The sequence below is a fragment of the Rutidosis leptorrhynchoides genome, chromosome 3 (assembly GCF_046630445.1).
Source record: "Rutidosis leptorrhynchoides isolate AG116_Rl617_1_P2 chromosome 3, CSIRO_AGI_Rlap_v1, whole genome shotgun sequence".
Lineage (NCBI taxonomy): Eukaryota > Viridiplantae > Streptophyta > Magnoliopsida > Asterales > Asteraceae > Rutidosis > Rutidosis leptorrhynchoides.
In genome coordinates, this window is record NC_092335.1 from 627,766,147 (window position 1) to 627,772,300 (window position 6,154).

Consider the following 6,154-nt stretch of genomic DNA (forward strand, 5'->3'; position numbering starts at 1 on the left):
ACTTGATACTTCTACAGAAGTGTAATAACTTCAAAAATTTGATTGTAAATCTATCATTATCCTTTAGATTATTTAGACCATGCATCTATAACGTAGATATTAAAAAGATGTTACTTTGATGCAAAACGTCTCTCCTAAAGGTTACAAACAGTTCAAAGTTTTCATTTCCAATATTAGAACTTGTATTTAAAATGACATAATTTTGACAAAATTCCACGTGAAATCGACATTCTCTTGGTTAGTTTTATCGCCAGTTTTATTAAGTTAAATTGGTCAAAATTGTAAAATCGACATTCTCTTGGTTAGTTTTATCGCCAGTTTTATTAAGTTAAATTGGTCAAAATTGTAATGTCTTATTTTACCGTCGTACGTGTCTTCAAGTTGAAACAACATGACAAATTGACTATTCTCGATTAAGAAATCCATTTTCTGTCTATCTATACAATACAATCTATCTATATATCTATATACTTATATAAAAAATAGTTGAAATTAGCCTTGTTGTCATTAGAGGCATAATAATAGGGATTTTTGACAAGTGAAAATTACACATGTTAAATTTAGACTAATACATAATTAGATGTGATAACATAATAAATAATAAATAACAATAATAACAAATACAAATATAATAAATATTTAAAACAATTTGAACGTAACCTAAATTAGATGTGATAACATAATGGATTGAAATCAAATTTTAAAATTGGACAAATTTATTCAAACACAAAATGGTGTTAATTTTGAGTAATAAGGATAATGATTTAAAATAATTAATGATTTAGAAGTGAATACAAATACAATTTAGTTCCCTTAATTTAATGTATTTGATGTATCCAATCAATTCAAAAAATATGCTTAATTATCTAAGCAATGATTATTTGAAGGATACCTTATACGAAGTACATTTTATAGCTCTATATATAGTCAATATCTCTATCTCTACTACTCCTTATTCACTGTAAAAGTTAACACACTAGAATATTACTCTCTTTCAATCACCGTAAGTCCCGTCTATTATATGTTTTTTGTTCAACAATTCTTATACATTAAGCCTTACTATTCATTGAGTAATTTTCATATATGTTAGATTGGTGTTTTATAAAATGTTTTCATTTGCAGAGTGACAAAATCGTATTGACCATTAAGAATGAGGTTAGTGGGAAGTTTGCAAAGCAACCATATGAAGATGGTAATTATATAATGAAGAATTTAAGTGCTGGGGAAATAAGTAGTTCAAATCATTGAGAGTATAATAATTATAAGGTTTCGTTTACATTCGACATTTTTGTATGCGGGATAATAGATGAAATAGACAACCAAACTGCAATACTTTTGTTGATTTCAATGGTATTGTTTCATAAATTATATTGTTTTCTTAGTAATTTATAGTCTTTCACAGCTTCAACTCCTTATATCTATATATAATTATATATAAATGATTTTTAGCAGTCGTGCAAAGCACGGGCTCAAAATCTAGTATATACACTATATAAAACTTATTTTATTTTTGAAGCGACCCGTCCTAATCCATCTGGACGAATACATTACATTTGGTTACATCGCGAGGTACTTGACCTCTATATGATGCATTTTACAAACATTGCATTCGTTTTTAAAAGACAAACTTTCATTACATCGAAAGTTGACGGCATGCATACCATTTCATAATATATCCAACTATAATTGACTTAATAATAATCTTGAAGAACTCGACGACTCGAATGCAACGTCTTTTGAAATATGTCATGAATGACTCCAAATAATATATCTAATATGAGCAAATGCACAGCGGAAGATTTCTTTCATACCTGAGAATAAACATGCTTTCAAGTGTCAACCAAAAGGTTGGTGAGTTCATTAGTTTATCATAATCATTCATTTTCATCATTTTAATAGACCACAAGATTTCATATATTGTCACGCGTAACTCGCGAATTAAAATTCATTCATATGGTGAACACCTGGTAACCGACCTTAACATGATGCATATAGAATATCCCCATCATTCCGGGACTCACATCGGACATGATAAATCAAAGTACTAAAGCAGTTCAAATTCTCTGACTGGGGCTTGTTAGTGCCCATAGATCTATCTTTAGGATTCGCGTCAATTGGTGGCAATTATAATAAACACCAATTCTTAGGCTACCAAGCTAAAAAGGGGCATATTCGGTTTGATAATTCAACCATAGAATGTAGTTTCGATCACTTTTGTCTATTTCGTAAAGCATTTATAAAAGCAGCGCATGTATTCTCAGTCCCAAAAATATATATTGCAAAAGCATTTAAAAAGGGAGCAAATGAAACACACGATACTGTATTTTGTAGTAAAAATACATATGACGATATCGAACAAGTGCAGGGTTGGCCTTGGATTCACGAACCTATATCATTTGTATATTTATTAACACATATACTTGTAATCGAATAAATCTATATATTATTATTTATGATATAATTATTTATATTAATAACTTATATTCAAAAATATTAAATCTTGTTATGTTATATTGTCTTTTTATATATATATATATATATATATATATATATATATATATATATATATATATATATATATATATATATATAACATTTGTTTGTTAAAATATATATATATATATATATATATATATATATATATATATATATATATATATATATATATATATATATATATATATATATAACATTTGTTTGTTAAAATTAGTAATTATAATAATACATAATAATACCAAAATGTTATTTGTAGTGGTAAAAATGATAATAATGATAATACTTAATTTTACTAATAAAAATATTAAAATTAATAATTTTGTTAATAATTGATGTGTGAGCGGAGGTGTATACGAAATAGTTATATTTTTATTAGGAAATACTATTAAATACGATACAATTTTACACAAGTTATTTATTTATTTATAGAGTGAAAATACCTAAACCTTGCTACAACACTTATAGGCAGTGTACCTAATCGTACAGTAGTGTAATTTTTAGTAAGTCCGGTTCGTTCCACAGGGAGCTAGCCAAGTTTAACGCTATATTTTTAAAAATAAATTTGTAAAAATATATATATAAATATAAGCAGTATTATTATTATAAAAGGGGATTTTTACCGTTTAATGACCGGTTTGTCGATTTTAAATAAAGCGTAAAGATAAATGACGATAATATAAATGACAGAATTTAAATTACGATAAAGTAAATTGCAGTAAATAAAATGACAGTAAATAAAAGTACGATGAAATATGAAATAAAACAATGATGCTTATTTAAACTTCCGTAAACATGATGTTTGACGTTTTGATCTTAATTTATTTATCTGGGTTAATTGTCCTTTGTCCTGGATTTATTTGATACCTATCTGGTTTTTGTCCATAATAGTCTATCGGTCATAATTATAAAATGCTCGTCAAATTAACCTTATTCCCGAAGTCAAATATTCCAACTAATTAGGGATTCGAACTGTAACAAGGTTTTAATACTTTGTTTAATAATTACACCAGGTTTTCAACTGCGCGTAATTCAAGGTTTTAATATTTTGTTAACAATTACACCAATTATCCTTGTATGTAATCCACCCCTGTTTTAATGGGATATGAATATTAATTTACCCACTTGATCAGAATGAATAATCAATTACCCAACCCAAATAATTAATTAAATGATCGTAAAAGATGTCGTATAAACGTCACTAAATAGAACATACATAATCATTTTAATAATTATTAGATTAACTAATTTGAAGATAGGTTCGACAGGTTCCAATGAGTTGTCACTCAATTAGACAATACCCCCTATCTAATAATAGTCATAGTCCAATGTCCACAAGTGTCGGTCTTTTGTCCAAACCTTAATTATGGTACAAAATCTAATAACCCAATCTTAATTTTTAGTCTAACATCACAATTACTTTGGCTCAAATAAGCATAATAATAACTTAGTTACGAGACATTAATTTAAAAAGGAAGAACATAGCTTACAGTGGTATTTAATTGCGTAGCGTTACCCAGACAGAATTTCGACTTAAAACCAGTAAAACATTTCTTACAATAACCCAATTATTATTAAACTTAAATTAAAATTAAAATTATAAATATATATATTTATGTTACAGATGAAGAAAAGAGAAAAAGATATATCAAATACATCGAATTCGCTGGCTTTTATAGATGTGGCCTCATAATTGAAGCCATGCGATCGCATGGAAATGCTTCTTCCAGGCCATGCGATCGCATGGCCAGCTGGATCCAGGTCAATCTCTTTTGTTTCTAGCTTGTCGACGTTTTATTTAAATATATATAATATATAAATAATTTATATAATTATTTAAATATTATATTATATTCTTGTGCATAGTAGACTTGTAATTTTTAGTCCGATGCGCCGTGCGTTTATAGTTGCCTCAGGTCCCGGTTCCGGATTTTCGAACGTCCTTGCGTACTATTTAATATCTTGTACTTTGCGTTTTGCAGCTTGTAATTTTGTAATTTTGAGACGTTTCTCATCAATATTTCGAACCACTTGGATTGTACTTTGTACATTTGAGCTTTTTGGTCATTTGCGTCTTCAAATCGTCGTTTTCTTCTTTTGTCTTCGCACTTATTTATTTAAACGAATATTACATAAAAGTAGAACAATTTCAACTAAAAGTTTTACATATTGGAAGGATATTGTGCCTAAATATATGTTCATTTGAAGCACTATCAATAATAATATTGATAATAGTTTTTAATTATAAATCTCATAATGATAATATCAGTAGTTTTTGATAAAATGAATAATTTAGTAATAATGGTAGTGAAAATAATAATTTTTGATATTAGTACATAATACTTAATAATAATAATTATAACAAACTTATCACTAATGGTAATCTTAATAATAATACTCTTATTAATAATAATAATAATTTCTAAATGTTTCTAATACTAATATTAATGATAATAATAATAATTCTAAAATAACACTTTTATTACTAATGTTAATAATGCTAATACTAGTAATAATAACAGTAATAATAATACTAACAATAATAATATTAGAAATGATAATAATAATAAGTTTTTAATTATAATTATAGTACTTATAATAATAATGATAATAATAATAAACCTTTTCATCATAATGATAATAATATTAAAGTTTTAAAATTAATAATAGTATCATAAGTAATACTTATAGTAATAATAATAATAATAGATATATACTTAATTTTAAGATAATAATAATAATAATAACAATTATGATACTTATAGTAATAATTATAATACTAATAGTAACAACAACAATAATAATCATAATAATAACTATAACAATAATAATAATAATAAGAAACATAATAATAATAATAATACAAATAATAAAAATAATAATAATAGAAAGAAAATAATAGGGTGGCTACCTTATAACTAGCCTTAAAAATAAATGCTCCTGCTGGGTCTCAAACCGTAGACCTCTCGCTACCCCGACACCCCCTCTAACCAATGCTCTGTGATACAATTTCTGATTTAGTTTACTCCTTTAATTTATATAACCCGTATTATCCTTGTTTCTATTTTCTTCTTCCTCTTCCTAAAAATTCGAACGACAGGAGTAATTTCAATTCATAACAATGAAATTACCAAACTTAATTTAAGAATTGAAATCGAGTTGGTAATGACTTATAGTGTAATCTTTGTTCAACAGAAAGAAGAAGAAAAAAATAATAAAAAAAACTACCTGTTATACAGGCTCGCGAAGAACACTTAAACTCTAAACTTGATTTCGAATTTAAAGCTGTTTTACTTTATAATTACAAAATGGAATGTGTTGTAAATCACTACTAGAAACTTTCTGAATCGTTAATTGATCCAGAAACATCAAAATCATTACGAATTTCTTGATGAACGAAACGGTTGACTTTTAAAATTTTAAGCATTGACTCGAAAATTAGAACCTGATATTAGGAATTGAGGAATGAAACTTTGCAGAAAGGTTAAACAAAGAATTCCTAACACTTCTACATTTATACATTTTAGAAATTGGTTTTAAATCGAGCTCTTGATTTTAAAATGGAATAACAGAGGTATCGAGCTTTAACAAAAAAAATTCGGTTTAATTCCTCAAGTAAATGAAGTTAGGAACTGTTATGATTGATAAAGAGGATGGATAC